The following is a 22,664-nucleotide window of genomic DNA, read 5'->3' as shown; positions in this document are numbered from 1 at the left end:
CCCATTAGTTACTGTAGCAAGCTAATTGGAAGATGTTGGATTTTAATCATTTTAGCAAATTGGTTAAAAATTAATTCCTGAAATTCTTCATTTGAAAGATTAACAGGTTAGAAAATTCTGTTTCTGAGTTTTTACAAATTTGATGAAAATCTTTCCTTTAGGTTTAAGTAATTAATATGTCAGTAATAAAATTCACTTAATGATATTAACATTTTCAAACTTCTATTTTCAACATTCTCTTTTACTCTGAGATTTTTTTTAAACAGCTATTTTCTTAAAATAGTATCTCTCCTTTAAAACAGTAACTTTAAATATATCAATTTTATTTTTTAATCTCTGTATATAGCATAATTTCGACAGGCCATGCATTATCATATAAAAGATATGCCCTGGACACATCTCCCCAGGCAAGGGAAATAAAATCAAAGATGAACAAGTGGGACTACATCAAACTTTTGTACAGCAAAAGACACCATCAGCAGATCAAAAAGGCATCCTGCTGTATGGGAGAATATATTCATAAGCAATTTATCCTATAAGGGGTTAACATCCAAAACATATAAAGAACTCACATGACTGAACACCAAAAAAATGAATAACCCAATTAAAAATGGGTGGAAGACCTGAACAGACACTTCTCCAAAGAAGAAATGCAGACGGCCAGCAGGCACATGAAAAGAGGCTCCACATCAATAATAATCAAGGAAATATAAATTAAACCACAATGAGATATCACCTCACACCAGTCAGAGCAGCCACTATCCAAAAATACAAGAGATAACAAGTGTTGGGGAGGATGCAGAGAAAAGGGAAACCCTCCTACACTGTTGGTGGGAATGTAAATTGGTGCAGCCACTGTGGAAAGCAGTATGGAGGTTCCTCAAAAAACTAAAAATAGAAATACCATATGACCCAGTAATTCCATGGCTAGGAATTTACCCAAAGAAAACAAAATCCCTTCAGAAAGACATATGCACCCCTATGTTTATTGCTGAATTATTTATAATAGCCAAGATATGGAAGCAACCAAAGTGCCCATCAGTAGATCAATGGATAAAGAAGAAGTGGTACATATATACAATGGAATATTATTCAGTCTTAAAGAAGGAATTATTCCATTTGCAACAACATGGTCAGTGAAATAAGCAGGTGGAGGAAGACAAACACCATATGAATTCACTTACTTGTGGAATACAAAAGCAAAGTAAAATAGAATGAACAAAATAGTAGATTTTTAGACACTGATAAGTGACTATTGGTTACCATGGGGGAGAGTTTGGGGAGGGTGAGTGGGGAAGGTGAGGAACATAAAGAGGTACAAAAATTCTCAATCATAGTATAAGATGGTCACGGGGATGGTAGTGCAGCATGGGGAATATAGCCAATGGTTCTGTAACATCTATGTCGACCGATTGTAACCACACTAGTGGGGGGTGAAGATTTAATAGTATGGGTAACTGGTGAACCACCTTGTTGTATATTTGAAACCAATGTAAGACTGCACATCAGTGATACCTCAATAAAAAATTAATAAATAAATATGAAAGTGTGTATTTTCTGTATTTTTTTCAGAAAAAGTTATAAATATGGACAGACCAATCTCTGTTTCCAGCTCCTCAGCTCATGATCTTACAGATTCCTTGGGACAGATGCATCCTTTTGGAAACTTCATACATTCTGCAGGTATGAAGAATATTTCAAACTTTGGTGTGATTCAGGCAATCTTAAGTAATAAGAGCTACAATATGTCTTGAAAACATCTATTTCAGTAAGTCTGACCTTGGGTCAGGCTCAGGAAGGCATCTTTCCTGGAGATCTGCCTGGAGTAATAGTAAACCAGGAGAACTCACCCTTTGGAAAGATAGTTGGCAAGAAAGAGTTAGGATGGTCATTCAAGGAAATTGTCATCATGCTATACAGAGTATTGCAGCTCATGGACTGGAAATCAAGGTGATAGCAATCAAGCAGAACAGACGGAAATCAGGAGCTGTGTGTGTTGCATTGCCTTGGCACCCTGACCAAGCTTTGATTCACCGTGGAGAGGCCTGATGGAAGAAGGGTGGGGGACAAAGGGACAGGGCATCCATGGCAGGCCATCGGGTACCAGACAGCAGTGACTGTTCCACGCCCCGCTGGAACTTACTTCCTCAGTCACAGCCAGCTCTGAATTTGAGGAGAGCCAAGAAAGAGACTGGTACACCATGGGTTTAAAAAGCACGAACATCCTATAAGATATTATTTAAATGTTTGTAAGCCATTGGAAGGTAGTATGGTGATATCTAACAACTCACCCAAGCTTCACATTCAATGTAACTGTTGAGTTACTTTATATACTTACCTTTATCTATTAGACTTTATCTATTATTTCCTAAAGGCAGTCACTGGGGATACTGAATAAAAGGACTTCAGACTGACCTGGGTTTGGAACCAAATCCCACCATTTACTAAGTGTGTGAACTAAGGCAGCTGCACAGCCATTGTGAGTCTTGGCCTCCTTAATTCCTTATCTAATAGATTTCCTCTAAAGATTAAATAGATTATTTTTAAAGTTCTTAACACAGTGTTCAGCATACATCAAGTGCTTAATAACTTAATATTTGATAAATAAAACAAGTATATATAATTTAAAGTGTTTATACTTTTAAAACTTTTATATACACAATTTATAAAATAAAGATGATAGTTCTGAGGGCTGCAGTTTCAGGGAAGATAGGATAGGCAAGATATACTTTTCCCTATTCCTCTTGCTAAGTACAGCTAAAAATCCTAGGTATTATATATAAACAAATACAAGAAGACTCTGAAAGGTGACAGAAGAAAGAAACAGTGAACTCAAGGACAGAGAAATAGAAATTACACAGTCTAAACAACAACAATCTAAAAATGAGAGGAGCAGAAACTCCAGATATGTGAAACTTTAATAGAAGATTTAACATTTAGTATTGAACCCAAGAAGGAGAAAAGAAATAGGGTAGAGCTTAAAAAGCACTCAAAGAAAAAAAAAATACTTCCCAAAGTTGGCAAAAGAAAAAGATCTAGATTCAGGCTATGTTAATTCCAAACTTGAAGAAATCCATGCTATGGCATCTAACAGAACTGCTGAAGGCTGGAGACGAGAAGACAGACAGATCTTGGAAGCAGCCAGCGAATGGACGTGGAGCTTGGAAGGGACTGACACCACTTGAAAGGAGTACACTTCTCCCCAGGAACCATGCAGGCCAGAGGGAAGTGACATACATTTTTAAAGTGCTGAAAGAAAAAATACTTAATCCAGAATCCTATATCTGGCAAAAACAAACAAACAAACAAAAAACCCCACAAGAAGACATTCTCAGTTGAAGGAAAACTAAGAGAATATGTTGTCCACAGACCTATCCTAAATGAATGGCTAAAGGAAATTCTCTAACAAGAAAGGAAACGATAGAAGATCGAATATTTTAACATCAGGGAGGAAATAAATACAGCAGTCAAAAATAGGGATAAATATAATAGGCTTTCCTTCTCTTGAGTTTTCTAAATTATTTTTATACTTTAAGCAAAAATTATAACATTGTCAATGTGGTTCTTAATATATGTAGACATAGACTATTATAAATGAAGGAAGATGAATATATGTGAAGGGAGGTAAAAGTTCTACACTTCACTTGAACTGGTAAAATTTTGATATGGGTAGTAGACTGTTGTAAATCACAAAAACAATGAAATACCTAGAGCAACCACTAAAAAAAGCTTTACAGAGACACTAACAACACTTTATATAGATACAACAAAATGTAACTCTACAGATATTCAAACCCTCCCAGGAAGGCATGAAAAACAAAATCTCTTTGTAGTCATACAAGATTATTCTAAGATTTATATAGAAAGGCAAAGGAACTAGAATCACATAATAAATTTTGGGGAAGAAAAAGAAAAGTATGAGGAACCAAGTCTATTTCACTAATTATATAACAACACTGACCAAGACCAGGTGCTATTGTCAGAGGGACAGATACATAGATCAACAGAACAGAGTAGAGTACCAGGAAATAATCCAAATAAATACAGCCAACTCATATTTTACAAAGGTTCAAAAGTATTTCAGTGCAGGAAGAATAGTCCTCTCAAAAAATGGTGCTGGGGCAACTGCATATCTATAGGCAAAAAGAAATGAACCTCAGACCTTACACTTTTTACACAGTCATCTAAGAGTTGACTGGAAAACTTGAGAAGAACATTAGTGGTGAGCATTGAATGTAGACAGTTGTAGATCTAAGACTAAAACAAAGGACTAGAGAGGAGCAAGATAAAACCACAGTTTACAATTCTGTCTTAAGACAAAGAAGAACTCAAGTAGAAAAAAAGCATCAAACCATGACAATGGATGCATTTTAACCCTAAAAGCCATATTTTACAATATAGATGTAACTTTTATGACTGTTTATGATTCAAATAATACAGCACCCACCTTTAGAAAGCAGATGAAAAGATAAATAGACACAAATGCAAATAATAATGAGATTTTTAACACAACATTCCTAACACAAAAACAAAATATGTCAGAATGCAGAGGACCAAAACAGAACAAGTTAGTATCACCTCATGGGTATAAATCAGACTTTACATCATGGTAATGGAGATTAAAACTACTTCAATGCTTTTTAAGATATCAGATCTAAGAGCATGTCAATTATAAAGAAACAAAAGAAAATAAAAGTACTCATCATGGTTGAAGTAATGACACTCTCAGTGTGTTTCCACGTCTTTCTAAAAATGTTTTTCAGGCAGAGCCAGGATGGCGGCATGAGTAGAGCAGTGGAAATCTCCTCCCCAAAACACATAGAGCTATGAAAATATAACAAAGAAAACTCTTCCTAAAATAGAGACCAGAGGACACAGGACAAAATCCAGACCACATCCACACCTGCAAGAACCCAGCGCCTTGTGAAGGGGGTAAGATACAAGCCCCGGCCGGGCGGGACCAGAGCGCCCCTCCCCCTGGCTCCCGGTGGGTGGAAAGAAACCGGAGCGGTTGTTTTTTTTTTGGTGAGTGCTTTTTGGAAGCCTTAAAGGGACAGGGACCCCATTGCTAGGGAGGCAGGGTGGAGGGACCGGTGAGCAGGTGCCTGGGACCGGCACCTGAGGACAAAGAATGTCGCGCATTTTTCCCTATGGGACCGGTGGGCGGGTGCCTGAGACCGGCGCCTGAGGATGGAGGAAATCATGCGTTTTTCCCCTTTTTTTTCTCTTTTTAGTGAGTGCTTTTTGGAAGCCTTAAAGTGACAGGGACCCCGGTGCTAGGGAGGCAGAGCAGCAGGACCGGTGAGCAGGTGCCTGGGACCGGCACCTGAGGACAAAGAATATCCCGTGTTTTTCCCTGCACAACTGGTGGACGGGTGCCTGAGACCAGCGCCTGAGGACAGAGGAAATCGCGAATTTTTCCCCTTTTTTTTCTCTTTTTGGAAAGTGCTTTCTGGAAACCTTAAAGGGACAGGGACCCCAGTGCTAGGGAGGCAGGGCGGCGGGACCGGTGAGTAGGTGCCTGGGATCGGCGCCTGAGGACAAAGAATATCCCGCATTTTTCCCTGTGGGACCGGAGGGCGGGTGCCTGAGACCGGTGCCTGAGGACGGAGGAAATCACGCGTTTTTCCCCTTTTTTTTCTCTTTTTGGCGAGTACTTTTTGGAAGCCTTAAAGGGACAGGGACCCTGGTGCTAGGGAGGCAGAGCAGCAGGACCAGTGAGCGGGTGCCTGGGACCGGCGCCTGAGGACAAAGAATATCGCGCATTTTTCCCTGCAGGACCAGTGGATGGGTGCTTTTTGGAAGACTTGAAGGGACAGGGACCCCAGTGCTAGGGAGGCAGGGCAGCAGGACCAGTGAGCGGGTGCATGGGACCGGTGCCTGAGGACAAAAATAATCACGTGTTTTTTCCTTTTTTTTTTCATTTTTTTTTTTCTGTTCCCTCTCTCATTGTTGCTGTTGTTGTTTTGGTTTGGAGAGTGCTTTTTGGAAGTCTTAAAGGGGCAGGACAGGACACTTACACCAGAGGCAGGGAATCTGGGGATCTCTGGGTACTCTAACCCCCTGGGCAACACGGAGTACAGAGGCCCCTTACAAAGATAAATAGCCTCCCGGGTGCTCCACATCCAATGGGGCTCCACCACTTTGGAGGAGCAGCCCCAGACAGGCCACGCCCACAGCAACAGCGGAGATAAATTCCATAGCAAATGGGCAGGTAGCAGAAGCCCTGTCTGTGCACAGCTGACAAGTATAAGCCACTAGAGGTCGCTATTCTCCCAGGAGAGGAAGGCCACAAACCAACAAGAAGGGAAACTCTTCCAGCGGTCACTCGTACCAGCTCTGCAAACTATCTCTATCACCATGAAAAGGCAAAACTACAGGCAGAAAAAGATCAAAGAGACAACACCTGAGAAGGAGACAAACCTAACCAGTCCTCCTGAAAAAGAATTCAAAATAAAAATCATGAACATGCTGACAGAGATGCAGAGAAAAATGCAAGAGCAATGGGATGAGATGCAGAGAAAAACTCAAGAGCAATGGGATGAAGTCCAGAGGGAGATCACAGATGTCAGGAAGGAGATCACAGAAGTGAAACAATCCCTGGAAGGATTTATAAGCAGAATGGATAAGATGCAAGAGGCCATTGAAGGAATAAAAGACAGAGGACAGGAACGTATAGAAGCTGACATAGAGATAAAAGGATCTTCAGGAATGAAACAACACTAAGAGAATTTATGTGACCAATCCAAAAGGAATAATATTTGTATTATAGGGGTACCAGAAGAAGAAGAAAGAGGAAAAGGGATAGAAAGTCTCTTTGAAGAAATAATTGCTGAAAACTTCCCCAAACTGGGGGAGGAAATAATCGAACAGACCATGGAATTACACAGAACCCCCAACAGAAAGGATCCAAGGAGGACAACACCAAGACACATAGTAATTAAAATGGCAAGGATCAAGGACAAGGAAAGAGTTTTAAAGGCTGCTAGAGAGAAAAAGGTCACCTATAAAGGAAAACCCATCAGGCTAACATCAGACTTCTCGACAGAAAGCCTACAGGCCAGAAGAGAATGGCATGATATACTTAATGCAATGAAACAGAAGGGCCTTGAACCAAGGATACTGTATCCAGCATGACTATCATTTAAATATGATGGCGGGATTAAACAATTCCCAGACAAGCAAAAGCTGAGGGAATTTGCTTCCCACAAACCACCTCTACAGGGCATCCTACAGGGACTGCTCTAGATGGGAGCACTCCTAAAAAGAGCACAGAAAAAAACACACAACATATGAAGAATGGAGGAGTAGGAATAAGAAGGGAGAAAAGAAAAGAATCTCCAGACAGTGTTTATAACAGCTCAATAAGCAACCTAAGTTAGGCAGTAAGATACTAAAGGAACTAACCTTGAACCTTTGGTAACCACAAATCTAAAGCCTGCAATGCCAATAAGTACATATCTCTCAATAGTCACCCTAAATGTAAATGGACTTAATGCACCAATCAAAAGACACAGAGTAATAGAATGGATATAAAAGCAAGACCCATCTATATGCTGCTTACAAGAAACTCACCTTAAACCCAAAGACAAGCATAGACTAAATGTCAAGGGATGGAAAAACATATTTCAGGCAAACAACAGTGAGAAGAAAGCAGGGGTTGCAGTACTAATATCATACAAAATAGACTTCAAAACAAAGAAAGTAACAAGAGATAAAGAAGAACACTACATAATGATAAAGGGCTCTGTCCAACAAGAGGATATAACCATTCTAAATATATATGCACCCAATACAGGAGCACCAGCATATGTGAAGCAAATACTAACAGAACTAAAGAGGGAAATAGACTGCAATGAATTCATTGTACGAGACTTCAACACACCACTCACCCCAAAGGATAGATCCACCAGGCAGAAAATAAGTAAGGACACACAGGCACTGAACAACACACTAGAACAGATGGACCTAATAGACATCTATAGAACTCTACATCCAAAAGCAACAGGATATACATTCTTCTCAAGTGCACATGGAACATTCTCCAGAATAGACCACATACTAGCTCACAAAAAGAGCCTCAATAAATTCCAAATATTGAAATTCTACCAACCAATTATTCAGACCACAAAGGTATAAAAGTAGAAATAAATTCTATAAAGAAAACAAAAAGGCTCACAAACACATGGAGGCTTAACAACATTCTACTAAATAATCAATGGATCAATGAACAAATCAAAATAGAGATCAAGGAATATATAGAAACAAATGACAACAACAACACTAAGCCCCAACTTCTGTGGGATGCAGCGAAAGCAGTCTTAAGAGGAAAGTATATAGCAATCCAGGCACACTTGAAGAAGGAAGAACAATCCCAAATGAATAGTCTAACATCACAATTATCGAAACTGGAAAAAGAAGTACAAATGAGGCCTAAAGTCAGCAGAAGGAGGGACATAATAAAGATCAGAGAAGAAATAAACAAAATTGAGAAGAATAAAACAATAGCAAAAATCAACGAAACCAAGAGCTGGTTCTTTGAGAAAATAAACAAAATAGATAAGCCTCTAGCCAAACTTATTAAGAGAAAAAGAGAATCAACACAAATCAACATAATCAGAAATGAGAATGGAAAAATCACGACAGACTCCACAGAAATACAAAGAATTATTAAAGACTACTATGAAAACCTATATGCCAACAAACTGGAAAACCTAGAAGAAATGGACAACTTCCTAGGAAAATACAACCTCCCAAGACTGACAAAGGAAGAAACACAAAAGTTAAACAAACCAATTACGAGCAAAGAAATTGAAACTGTAATCAAAAAACTATGCAAGAATAAAACCCCAGGGCCGGACGGATTTACCTTGGAATTTTATCAGACTCACAGAGAAGACATAATACCCATTCTTCTTAAAGTGTTCCAAAAAATGGAAGAAGAGGGAATACTCCCAAACTTATTCTATGAAGCCAACATCACCCTAATACCAAAACCAGGCAAAGACCCCACCAAAAAAGAAAATTACAGACCAATGTCCCTGATGAATGTAGATGCAAAAAAACTCAATAAAATAAAATATTAGCAAACAGAATTCAACAGTATATCAAAAGGATCATACACCATGACCAAGTGGGATTCATCCCAGGGATGCAAGGATGGTACAACATTCGAAATCATCAACATCATCCACCACATCAACAAAAAGAGAGACAAAAACCACATGATAATCTCCATAGATGCTGAAAAAGCATTTGATAAAATTCAACATCCATTCATGATAAAAACTCTCAGCAAAATGGGAATAGAGAGCAAGTACCTCAACATAATAAAGGCCATATATGATAAACCCACAGCCAGCATTATACTGAACAGCGAGAAGCTGAAAGCATTTCCTCTGAGATCTGGAACAAGACAGGGATGCCCACTCTCCCCACTGTTATTTAACATAGTACTGGAGGTCCTAGCCACGGCAATCACATAAAACAAAGAAATACAAGGAATCCAGATTGGTAAAGAAGAAGTTAAACTGTCACTATTTGCAGATGATATGATACTGTACATAAAAAACCCTAAAGACTCCGCTCCAAAACTACTAGAACTGATATCAGAATACAGCAAAGTTGCAGGATACAAAATTAACACACAGAAATCTGTAGCTTTCCTATACACTAACAATGAACCAATAGAAAGAGAAATCAGGAAAACAATTCCATTCACCATTGCATCAAAAAGAATAAAATACTTAGGAATAAATCTAACCAAAGAAGTGAAAGACTTATACTCTGAAAACTACAAGTCACTCTTAAGAGAAATTAAAGGGGACACTAATAAATGGAAACTCATCCCATGCTCATGGCTAGGAAGAATTAATATCGTCAAAATGGCCATCCTGCCTAAAGCAATATACAGATTTGATGCAATCCCTCTCAAATTACCAGCAACATTCTTCAATGAATTGGAACAAATAATTCAAAAATTCACATGGAAACACCAAAGACGCTGAATAGCCAAAGCAATACTGAGAAAGAAGAATAAAGTAGGGTGGATCTCACTCCCCAACTTCAAGCTCTACTACAAAGCCATAGTAATCAAGACAATTTGGTACTGGCACAAGAACAGAGCCACAGACCAGTGAAACAGATTAGGGACTCCAGAAATTAACCCAAACATATATGGTCAATTAATATTTGATAAAGGAGCCATGGACATACAATGGCAAAATGACAGTCTCTTCAACAGATGGTGCTGGCAAAACTGGACAGCTACATGTAGGAGAATGAAACTGGACCATTGTCTAACCCCATATACAAAGGTAAACTCAAAATGGATCAAAGACCTGAATGTAAGTCATGAAACCATTAAACTCTTGGAAAAAAACATAGGCAAAAACCTCTTAGACATAAACATGAGTGACCTCTTCTTGAACATATCTCCCCGGGCAAGGAAAACAACAGCAAAAATGAGCACGTGGGACTACATTAAGCTGAAAACCTTCTGTACAGTGAAAGACACCATCAATAGAACAAAAAGGAACCCCACAGTACGGGAGAATATATTTGAAAATGAGAGATCTGTTAAAGACTTGACGTCCAGAATATATAAAGAGCTCACACGCCTCAACAAACAAAAAACAAATAACCCAATTAAAAAATGGGCAGAGGAACTGAACAGACAGTTCTCTAAAAAAGAAATACAGATGGCCAAGAGACACATGAAAAGATGCTCCACATCGCTAATTATCAGAGAAATGCAAATTAAAACTACAATGAGGTATCACCTCACACCAGTAAAGATAGCTGCCATCCAAAAGACAAACAACAACAAATGTTGGCGAGGCTGTGGAGAAAGGGGAACCCTCCTACACTGCTGGTGGGAATGTAAATTAGTTCAACCATTGTGGAAAGCAGTATGGAGGTTCATCAAAATGCTCAAAACAGACCTACCATTTGACCCAGGAATTCCACTCCTAGGAATTTACCCTAAGAACGCAGCAATCAAGTTTGAGAAAGACAGATGCACCCCTATGTTTATCGCAGCACTATTTACAATAGCCAAGAATTGGAAGCAACCTTAATGTCCATCGGTAGATGAATGAATAAAGAAGATGTGGTACATATACACAATGGAATACTACTCAACCATAAGAAGTAGAAAAATCCAACCATTTGCAGCAACATGGATGGAGCTGGAGAATATTATGCTCAGTGAAATAAGCCAAGCGGAGAAAGAGAAATACCAAATGATTTCACTCATCTGAGGAGTATAAGAACAAAGGAAAAACTGAAGCAACAAAACAGCAGCGGAATTACAGAACCCAAAAATGGACTAACAGGTAACAAAGGGAAAGGAACTGGGGAGGATGGGTGGGTAGGGAGAGATAAGGGGGGGAAGAACAAGGTGGGTATTAAGATTAGCATGCATGGGAGGGAGGGAGAAAGGGGAGGGTGGGCTGCACAACACAGAGAGGACAAGTAGTGACTCTACAACATTTTGCTAAGCTGATGGACAATAACCATAATGTGGTTGTTAGGGGGGAACTGATATAAGGGAGAGCATAGTAAACATAGTATTCTTCATGTAAGTGTAGATTAAAGATTTTAAAAAAAAAGAAAGAAAGAAAGAAAAGGGGGATTACTCCTTGATAGGATAAAACTATTGGTAAATCAAAGATCAACGCATGCTTTAAATATCCTTAATGTTGATCACTTAAAGGGTGTCAGATGATCAGCTATGGAGGTACTCTTTTCTGATAATATTCCTTTCTCTTAATAAAAAGAAAAAAAAAAGCAGTTCCTGTGTGCTCACCTCCAATGAGTTCTGCACAGTGGTATAGAGGGCATGTCAAAGTGTGGGCAAAGGGTCTGTTTGTTTCTATGCAGAAGATCAAGGCCTAGCTTGGATACCCAGAAAATGAACTAAGATACAATATGAGGAGGAGCTTCTGGCATCAGCACTCTCTGGAGGACTTGTGCCGGGGGATGATCATCAAAAAGCCTCCACAGGGATCTGGGCGATGCTGTGGTTGTGGCTGCATCCACCCCACCATTTCCTGGACTTGCCATTGGAATGAGGAGGGAGATGTCTAGGCTGGCATGTGCATACAGTGAGAGAACGAATTTGACCTGATCTGTACTGTTGGAACTCAACCAGGAGTTGGGAGGGGTGCAAGTTGTAGCACTCCAAAATCTTATGACTATAGACTATCTACGGTTAAAAGAACATATGGGATGTGAACAGATCCCAGAAATGGGCTGCTTTAATTTGTCTGATTTCTCTCAGACTGTTCAAGTACAGTTGGACAATATCCATCATATCATAGACAAATTTTCACAAATGCCTAGGGTGCCTAAATGGTTTTCTTGGCTTCACTGGAGATGGATGGTAATTATAGATTTGCTTTGTTTATGTCACCATATTCCTATTATGTTAATATGTGTGTGCAAATTAGTTAGTAGTTTAAAACCTATACATACTTGAGGTACTCTACAAGAAGATATGTCAAAGAAATAATCAATCCTCCCATGTTTTCTTCCATATGCTACCTCTATAGCTTTTCTTCTTCCTTCCTAATTACAACCCTTAAATAGAATTTGTGCCTCATATCGAATTTGCTGAGTATCATAATTCCTCCAGGTGGTAAAGATACCTCGAGACAAGTGCTGGGCATAGAAGCCACAGGGCATAAATCTGCAAAGAAGTAAAAAGCTAACCTTTTCAAACAATATGGCTTCTCTCTCACTTACCAACTTTACATTTCCCTGTATGGCCCCGGAAGATGACTGGTTAGCCAGAGACAGGTAAGATTCCTCAAGGGAGGAACAACCTAAGGCAGGCACAGTCGCAGGGGGGCCATCAGGTGAGAAATTGGGGATCAACAGAGGTGAGGCTCAGAACCTCAACCCCCTTCTTTGAGAGAAATCTTCTGCATCCGTGGATGTTTTGCTGCCCTTGTCTAGCTTGGATTAATACTTAGTCCATAGGCACACACCTGATCATCTACATTTGCCCTCTTACAGCACTAAACTATGTTTTCTACCTTTATCTTGCATCTACCTACCACTTCAGCATTTTATTAAAAATAAAAATAATAATAATAACAAAGGGAGAAATGTGGGATCCACATATAAATCAAGTATAAATTCAAACGAATATTCATATTTGACCTGATTGTTTATAGTTCATAATGCGTGATCAAAACTGAAAATTTCTGTGATGAATGCCATTGTACTGTTCACCATGTTAAGAATTTATTCACTATGTAAGAATTCGTTCACCATGTAAGAACTTGTTCATTATGCTTCAGAAGATTGGAGACTGATGAGAATTAGGCTTGAGATGGATTAATGATTGTACATTGAGCATTGACCCCCCTATACTGAATTTTATTGTTGTTAACAACCATTTGATCAATAAATATGAGAGATGCCCTCTCAAAAAAAAAGTTTTTCAAAGATACCCTTTTATTTATTTATTTATTTGGATTCCTGAAAGTTTACATTGTTTCCAGTATTACAGTATAAAGACTTGAGAAAAGCTAATAAGAAAAATAATGAAAATAGAATTAGTTTTGACAACTAGACATATATAGTTGATGTAAAATATGATACAATGGCAGCATTGCAAACAAAAACTAAAGCTTAAGTATATATTTTGTATATCAGAGATACAGAATGGTTGTAGTATAAAACTTTTAACTCTGAATTCAAGTCATATAATTTCTGTTCAAATTTGAACACTGTTATTCATTGAAAGTATATTCCAAATGAGATTGCTGCATTATTTGCATAAATGTATTTTATCCCAAAGTCCTCTGTTCTTTGGTCATTTTGTAACCCCCAAAATGCCTATGATACAGTAAGTGTTCAAATTGTTTTTAATTAAGGATAAAATAATTTGTAATATTTCACAGAAATATAAGGAATACACTCACATTTATACTTCACTAACAAACCACTCTGTGATTTTCAATGTATTTATTCCCTTTAATGAATCTTACAGAAAAAAATCAGCAACATTTTTCAGCTTTTCCAAGTGAGAATCTGTTAGGACAATGGATAGGAGGCGTCCTTATTTTCTTGGTAGGTTTGGTCCCAAGGTGAAAATATTTGATTCAGACTTGTACAGATTGACTCAGTACACAGATTTACCAAATTTGCTAGCTGTCATTCCATGCATTAAAAAATACTTTTTTATAATACAGGATTAATTCAAAAGAAAGAAGCATTAACTATCTGCCCACTTAGGTTCATGTATAATTATATTGCAAAATGTAAATGAATAAAGAGCATGCTATTTTTAATAAAGGAGTGGACCACGTCCCCAGGAAATACACATGCACCCAAACGCACAATGAGAGCCAAGTCACGGCATCTCAGCAGATAGTCTCCTCCTAGCCCCGCCAAGGAAATGCAATGGAGTCCTTTTTTTTTTTATCGAGGTGTAATCGACATATAACATTATATTAGTTTTAGGTGTGCAACACGATTCATGTTTGTGTATACCACCAAATGACCACTGCCATAGTTACCATCCTTTACCATACAAAGTTTCAAAACCAATATTTTTCTTGTGATGAAAACTTTTAAAATTTCCTCTCCTGGCAACATTCAAATATGCGCTATAATATTATTATTGATTATTGACTAGTCACCATGCTGTACATTACATCCCTATGACTTGTTTATAATTGGATGTTGGTATCTCTTGACCTGCTTCACTCATTTTGCTTAGCGCCACCCCCTCCTCCTGGCAACCACCATTCTGTTCTCTGTCTCTGAATTTTGTTGTGTTTGTTCCATTGTTTTGTTTCTTAGATTCCACATATAAGTGAGATCATATGTCATTTGTATTTTCCTGATTTATTTTACTTAACATAATACTACCCTGTTTTGGCAAATGGCAAGAGAACATTCTTCATGTTGTGTAGTATTCCACTGTGTGTGTGTGTGTGTGTGTATACCCCATCTTCTTATCCATTCATCCATCAATGAACATCTGTCTAGTTTCAGCCTGACTGGAAACCAGACCCTTAGGCAGTAGCTTTTTAATTATGGAAATACATGCAGTTCTGTGGACCCACAATTGAAATCCCTGTTGGCTTCCAGACCAGGCAATCTTCAGGTGTCCCCTGGGCAACACTTGCAAAACCTGGGGTTTCAGATGAGTGTGCAGGTTCCTTTCTGGGAGGCATCAGCGAGCTGAAGTGAGGCTGAGGTAGAGTGAAAAGCAGGCATCCTCGTCCTGGGTCCCTGGGGGCGCCTCTGTAGCCTGTCCATGTGCTGCGAACTTAAATTCCACCTTTCAGGCTGAAATTCCAGGACGATGGGCCTTTTTCCCATTAAATCTGTGGATATGATTCAGTCTGCTGTTTGCGTCTTTCGCTGGGGACGACAGCCTGCCACGACCTGCTCTCCTGACTGTTACAGTCCTGTGGGGCCCAGGGACACACGCCACCTGCCGCCAGGGCCAGGCGACCACGGGGCAGGGAGAAGGCGAGATGTGCCTCCGGTGCCTCCCCCGGTGAAGGATTCCCGAGGGCCCGGCGCCCTAGCGGCCCTCGCGTGCGGTCTAGGGGCTTCGCAAACTGCCGCTTTTGCGCGTTCCCTGGGGCGAGTGGGTCTGGGGCGCGAGCCCACTGAGAGGAGCAGCAGGTCAGCTCCCTTCGGCCCTCGGTGTTGCCTGGATGGGAGCCCCACGGGCCTTCCAAGCCAGGAGGTCTGGGGACTGTTCTGTCCTGCGGGTTCCCGCGTTGGGAGCTCGATCTGCGGCACCCTGTGCGCTTCTTCCCCGGGGCTGCTGCCTGCCTGCCCCTCCCGCCCGCCTCCGTGCGTCCCTTCCCGCTGTGAGGAGGAGCTCCTCGCCTAGTTCCCGGGTTCCTTTCAGACGGACTCCTTCCCTAAGTTGCTGTGGGTTCAGAATGCCTATGGGAGGAGGTGATGCAGCATCCTTCCAGGCCCCCTGCATAACCACCCCCACTCCCACCCCCGTGAAGGGTTAACGCTAGGACATTTGGACAGAACTAAGCCTACAGTTCGACCATCCTTGGCTTTGTGAAACAGCAAATAACACTGATCAGTGATGTAAATTAATTTGAAATAAATGGATCCCCTCCAAAAGTGCATCACATGATTCCATCTCTACAGAACATTCTTTCATTTAGTGAAAGAACCTTGCAAAATTCCTTGGACCCTCTTATGGGTGATTGATGCCAACATTCAGAACTCTTAGTAGAAGTTGGAAGGTAGGACATGGAATTCACAATGTTATTTTAGAAGTTCCTGGTTCTGGATGTTTCTGAAGATAGAAGAAAAATACGTATTTTCAAGTGTTACAAAACTAATACAGAGAATTTTTCCAAAACTTTTACCCACCTTGCCCTTGAATTGTTTAACATCTTATCACAACCACGGAAATTTGATCAAAACCAATTAACCTTGGCTTGATACCATTAAGTGAAGTACACAACTTACTCAGTTCCCATCCTGTTCTGGGACCTGGCTCAGGACACCGCACTGCATTCAGTTGCCCTGTCTCATTAGTCTTTTCCAATCTGTGAAAGGTTCTCAGTTTTTGTTTTGAAGTTTCTTAAACATAAAACCTTGCAAAAAATAATCATATACTAGGTCACAAGAAATTTGTCTTTACTTTTACAGAGAGAAGTGTTATAAACAACATGCTCGGATCGCTCACCAGGCAGCACAACTGTGGTGTTTGCCAGGGGCTGGGAGTGAGGGGGAGTGAGAGATGTTATCAAAGGGCTCAAAGTTTCAGGTATGCACAAGTGGGTCCTAGAGATCTATGGCACAGCATAGAGCCTAGAGATAGCAGTACAGTGCGATAAACATTTATTGAGAAGGTAGACCTTATGTTAAGTGCCTATCATAAAAATAATAACAATAGTAATAACCAGAGAGGGTGGGAGGAAACTTTTGCAAGTATAGAACATATTTATGGCACAGACGCTGGTGGATATGGCATGTGTTGTCTCCAAGCTCGTCAAGTCGTGTGCATTAAATATGTGTAGCTTTTTGTTTGCCAGTCATAATTCAATAAAGTGATTTAAAAAAAGAAATTGAGGCAAAAAAGTGATAGTTCTAATAAATACTAGTTCTTTGAAAAACAACAAAATATTAAAACTTCTAACTAATTTAATAAAGCAAATGGAGAAAACACACATACAAACAATGACATAAAGGTAATAAAATTGAAACAGAAGAACTGTTTTAAAAATATCAGAAGAGGCTACTTTGAAAACCTCTATGTAAATAAATTTGAATTTCTAATTTAGATTAGTAAATAAGGAAAATAACATAAAAATGGATTCCTTTAGAGATAGAAAGCTTAAATAGATTAATTTCTATAAAAGAAAAAGCCTGTTAAGGAACTACTGTACAATACAGCCCCTGACCCAGTTAGTTTCCCAGAAGAAACCTTCCAAATATCTAAAGAACAGGTAATTAATTGAAATGCTAGGTAAAATGTTTTGAAGTAAATGTAAATGAAGAAAAATAACCCCAATTTTTTTGGAGCTAGTTCAAAATTGATAAATCAAATAAAGAGAGCACAAAAACAAAGTTACAAACTAATAAATAAAATATTCAGGAAGATAAACCCCCTCTGCAGCAACACTGAAGTGGTGTTTGTGTCAGGAATGCAGGTAGGCTCCCCTCTCCTGCATGGATGTTACTTTGTCATCATGATCGGGAAAAGGGGAAAATGAGGTTCTGCCCAAGGCAACTGGATAAGAGAAGCCAATTTGAGATGTATGAATTAGAAAAGAAGGGAAATAATCTATTAGCAAAAGATTGGATAATAAACTAGAAAACCTGAGAGAATCAATTATACTGTCAAACAACAACAAAGATGAGTAAGGAACAGGGCACACAAATGATATGCAAAAATCAATGATCTTCATATATATATATATAACCAGTTAGAAGGTAAAATGTTAGTGAAGACATGGTTTTCAATCAGTAAAGAAAATTAAATACCTAGAAATAAATTTAACAGGAAATGAGTAAAACCAGTATGAAGAAAAGCTTGAACTATTCCTAATATATACAAATGTAGGTTCATACAAAGAAATCATATTCTTATTCTTCCACAGAACCAGTCAACATCATAAAGATGTCAGTTCTTCCAAAAGCGACTGGTAAATTTTATACAATTCAATAAAGTACCAATAAACTAGTTTTATGCAGCTAGAAAACTCGATACTAAACTTCATGTGGAAAAATAATCATGTGACAGTAGGTAGAAAAACAATGAAAAAGAGAAACTATAAGGCATTATATTATATAAATATATATATTATAAAGATTTTAATATAATGATATTAAAACATATGAGATAGTCACTATAATGAAAATAGTAGAGTACTGGCTCATAAATAGACCAATGGATGATAGAAATTCCAGAAACAGACCAAGGGACCTATGGAAATTAGGTATATAATAACAATCATATCACAAATCACTGGGCAAAGATAGGTTTTTAATAAATGTTGCTGAGATAACTGGGTAGCTATTTTGAAAAAGATGAAGACACATGTCACAAACCATATGTAAGAATGGATCAGGAACTGAAATTTAAAGACTGCATACATGTTATAAAAGGAAATACATGTAAATGCTTCAATAACCTGGATACAGGAAAGGCTTCCTAAATAGAAATCAAAATTGAGATGAATTATTGGAACATTGTTATTTTCTACACTATTAAATAAAAAAACCAAACCTTTGCATGACAAAATCACTATAAGGAAGTCTAAAGACAAGTGACAAACTGGAGAAAAATTTAAAATTTACAGCCCAGCTACAGGTCTAGTGTCCCTAATATATATAAAGAACTGTGGGCAGCTTCATAGTGAATGTCTAGAAGTATAAATATTAGAGCAATTATTCACTTCATTTCTGAAACTTCCTTGTCTTTCCTACAGAATCATCCACGTGGCAGTTTTAAGGAAAACACACACTTTCATTATGTAGATTACATTTGAGTGTAGCTGTAAATTCAGAAAAGTGTGCCTTTAGGCAAAACCATCTTTGGGCAAATCGCACTGAGAATCATTTGATTGCGAGAAAGTCAAATCCACGGCCTGAGTTATGCTAATTGGCCAGGTGATTCGGATTTTAAAAACATCCTCTAATCAATTCACTGCTCCATCTTTGAAGTTCTACTACACATTCTAGACTTGTCTTTGGGTAAATCAGCCATGGTCTCTTTGACTAAATGGATGTTAATGAATACAATACTGAGCTTTTTCTCATCTAAATTACCTCTAACAAGACAATTTACACATAATTTAATGAAGTGCACTAGAAAGTTAAGTAAGTGGCTTATTTCATTAAATGAGGCAAGTTGAAAGAGAATAAACACAATAAATACTGTAAGGTGTAATATTGTTTTCAAAGTACTTAAGTAAAAATGAAACTATTGACATTAATCACTTTCTCTATGTCTTATCTGAGTATTAGATTGATAAATTTATTTTATCTTTTGCTATATTAACCCAGGATGATTTCAGTAATTTCTTTATAAACAGTATATGAATAGGATACAATGTTGCTATCTAACCTTAAGGGATGTACCCAAATAGTACATTAAAGTAGAAAAAGCTGCATTTTAAACTTACATTGTCTATAGAACTATATATATTATTTTCAAAATGTGAATTTGAGATAAGAGAAATCATATGGCTACTGTTTCTACTTCTAAGAAATGCCTTTCACGTCAAGTATGTGTGTACTGATTTAAAGTTTGCAAAGCACTTTCACATACATTATCTCTTGATTCTTATGGCAAACTTTTGAGATAAATAAAGGGATTTTCTCCTCTTTTAAAAATAAGAAAACAAAGGATCTAAGAGCAGCTTAAAGACATAAGATCATATAAGATGCTTCCATATAACATAAAGTTATTGATTAAGTGGTCAGGGGGTAAATTGCTGCTACATGCATAAAACAAACACCTCACAGGCGCCTGTTTAATTTAGACAGTCCGCCGTCCCTTCATGGACAGTTTTCCTGGTATTTCTTCAAGTTGTCTGTCTGGGTAGGTCTCAGCAGTGCATTAACTGGGGCACATGTGTTCTTTTTCCAGATATTACAACCCTTTAACACAGATAAGAAGCAATGACACATGGGACCACCGGCTCAGAAATGTGCTGACTCGCTGCAAACGCTGTGGAGTGCGGAACTGGAGGCAGCGGTGTGCCGGCAGCGTTAACAATAGACTCTCCAGAAAACTGGATGTCTGATTGTGGGGTTCAATATTCTGTAAAGACTCTTGCCAAGGCCACGCTGCTCCTGAACACAGAGCTGGGGAGAGAGCCGTGGGGGCCTCCTGCGGGCCAGCGCAGCTCGGCCCTCGCGCTCGCGGGCGGGAAACTGCCACGCATTTCCAGGGTCTGAAGGCATTTGGAGAAGAGGCAGTGCAATAGGTAGGCCTCTGGATTCAGAGTAGCTTGGTGTCTTGCCTGGGTCTCTTAATATTTTCACCTAATCCAGAACAATTTGAGATCAGGGGAATGGGAAAATAGAGAGACGAATAATTGCCACCCCAGTCTTACCAGAAACCTCTCAGAAGTAGAGCTCTGAAGTGACAGGTGGGCCAGAAGCTTCACGTCGTACCACAGCCCACAGCACGGCCTACAGAGCTCCAGGCTGGTCTGTCCTGAGTCTGACCTCTCCCGCGCTCCCCACCGTCAGGATTGCCCTCCGAATCAGGACTGTGCCATGGACGGCGACGTGCTCCACAGCCGGGCAGGCTCTCTGCTCTCCGGGGCCTGTGATTCGGCTGGCTGCAAACACAAGTAACGGTAAAGCCTGTCTTAGGCAGAGGTGTTTGGAGGGGTTTCGATGCAATCGCCTCTGACTCCTTACCCACTTGGCACCCGCTGGGTCTCGTGTCCTTTTCTCTTTACGCAGACCAAGCAACCATTTGTGGTGGCTGGAAAAGAGATTTAGATTTTTCTCTGGAATTGATATGTTCAACGTGTTTCGCTAACACGAATACCAGGATGGTCTCCAAATGGTTTAAAATTGTTGCTCTGCTGTGTGCATTGGAACCATTCTCCTTAAAAACTGACCAGCTATAGCTGGATGGTCATGTGTGGTGATAATCCATGGAAATTCCTATTCCTTGCTGGTGAAGATCCTTCTCGGAGTGTCTGGTGAGTAAACCTTCTCTAAGAAAATATGCCCCTGGCTTTTGAGGGATGTTTTCTGTTGAAATAGTGGGAAATATCCTCCAATGAGGAGAAATTACCTTTCTCTTCTTACATCACAGTCCTTTCAGTCCCGCTGATTTTTATACCATCACCACAAAAAAGTGGAAGGCTGGAAACAGGAAAACCAACTATTAAAATATGTAGGTGAAATTCGTAGACTCTCCATTTCAAAACTCAATATTTAACTGTGCATCTCTTACATCAGCAGTTTTCGAAGTGAGGCCTCTGGTGCAGAAACAGATTCTCTGCCCCACGTGGTATCTACTGTATCAGCAGTTCTACAGGGGCCCATTTTAAGTTGCTTTCCTGATGATGCTGATGCAGACTTGTGTTTGAAAATCACTGTTTTAGAACAATCATCTTTAATGTGGAAGGACTTATGTTTTCTCCCTCATGCATTTTTCCCCCATTGGTTTATTGAATCAAGTCTTAGTAAAACATGAAAGCAATTTTTTCTTGATGCTCTTTCCATGTCTGGACAGATTTTTTTCCTGATAATTTTCTCCTGTATTAATGTAAATCTTCAAATGCTATCTGCCTTTTAGCTGTTAATGTCTGTGATTGAGTACATCCAGCATAAACTCCTTCTACTGAGAGAAAGTTACCTGAATCCTCAAAGACTTGTGAACCACTTCACTGCATTTAATCCCACTTTTAAACACAGCACAAATAGGTTTGAATTTCAGGAGCTTTAGAGGGGTGTTTATTTTATAGCTAACAAAGAATGAGAGGAATACTTCCAGAAGTGTGTGCTCGAGTCTCTGGCCTTTTATGTGAAGCAAAATTTAAGTCATAAAATGCACAGTGAAATCCTCTCTTTCCTATTCTTCAGAGTGTGTTTTAACTCACTGGCTCCCCGGTATTTGGAAATTGATTTAGAAAAAAGATCTTTGCTACATGCAGATTACCTGAAGATGAGGCTCCTCCTGAATATTATTAGTTACATCTCTTTAAGAGAAGCCAGTTTTTTGTAGGTATGTATAGAGTCATCAAAGCCCAGGTTTACCAGGCTTTCTCCCCTCTTTCCTTAGGTATTCTGCCTCTTTCTTTCCTGCGTGGATTCTTTCCCAGGCCACTCCCTCTATTTTATCCCACCTTAAGTCTCATTTCCCCTCTCTCCTGTTCTGACACTACAACTTTTAGCTCTCAGAGTTTTATCTTGGTTCCTCTGTCATGTAAGCACTGGCTCCAGGTATGGAAACCTTACATTTACTCTTTTAAGATCCATATTTTAAAACAGGCTCCTGTACAGGTAAGTGCCATTTTTGTAAGTGGACCAATCCTATTCAGAGAAACACTTACTGACACTAAAAATCATTGGTTCTTATTTCAGATAATCAGGAAGATAAAAAGCTTGCCCTGCTGGGTGTTGGGTCTGTGGGATTTGTGGTCCCCTTGCTTGCTTAATGGCTTATAACTTTTTGAGGATAA

At 39.2% G+C, this 22,664-nt stretch overlaps 1 long non-coding RNA gene across 1 annotated transcript; it reads left to right on the top strand.

The window, feature by feature from the left end:
- The first annotated feature begins 1,587 nt into the window (after positions 1 to 1,587).
- LOC140843530 (uncharacterized) lies at positions 1,588 to 6,995 on the top strand. Its single transcript, XR_012121371.1, has 3 exons — positions 1,588 to 1,683; positions 4,764 to 4,932; positions 5,235 to 6,995. It is a non-coding gene; the product is annotated as an uncharacterized lncRNA (long non-coding RNA).
- Positions 6,996 to 22,664: the final 15,669 nt, after the last annotated feature.

Source organism: Manis javanica, chromosome 9 (genome assembly GCF_040802235.1).
Source record: "Manis javanica isolate MJ-LG chromosome 9, MJ_LKY, whole genome shotgun sequence".
NCBI lineage: Eukaryota > Metazoa > Chordata > Mammalia > Pholidota > Manidae > Manis > Manis javanica.
This window is presented reverse-complemented; position numbering and strand designations above follow the sequence as displayed.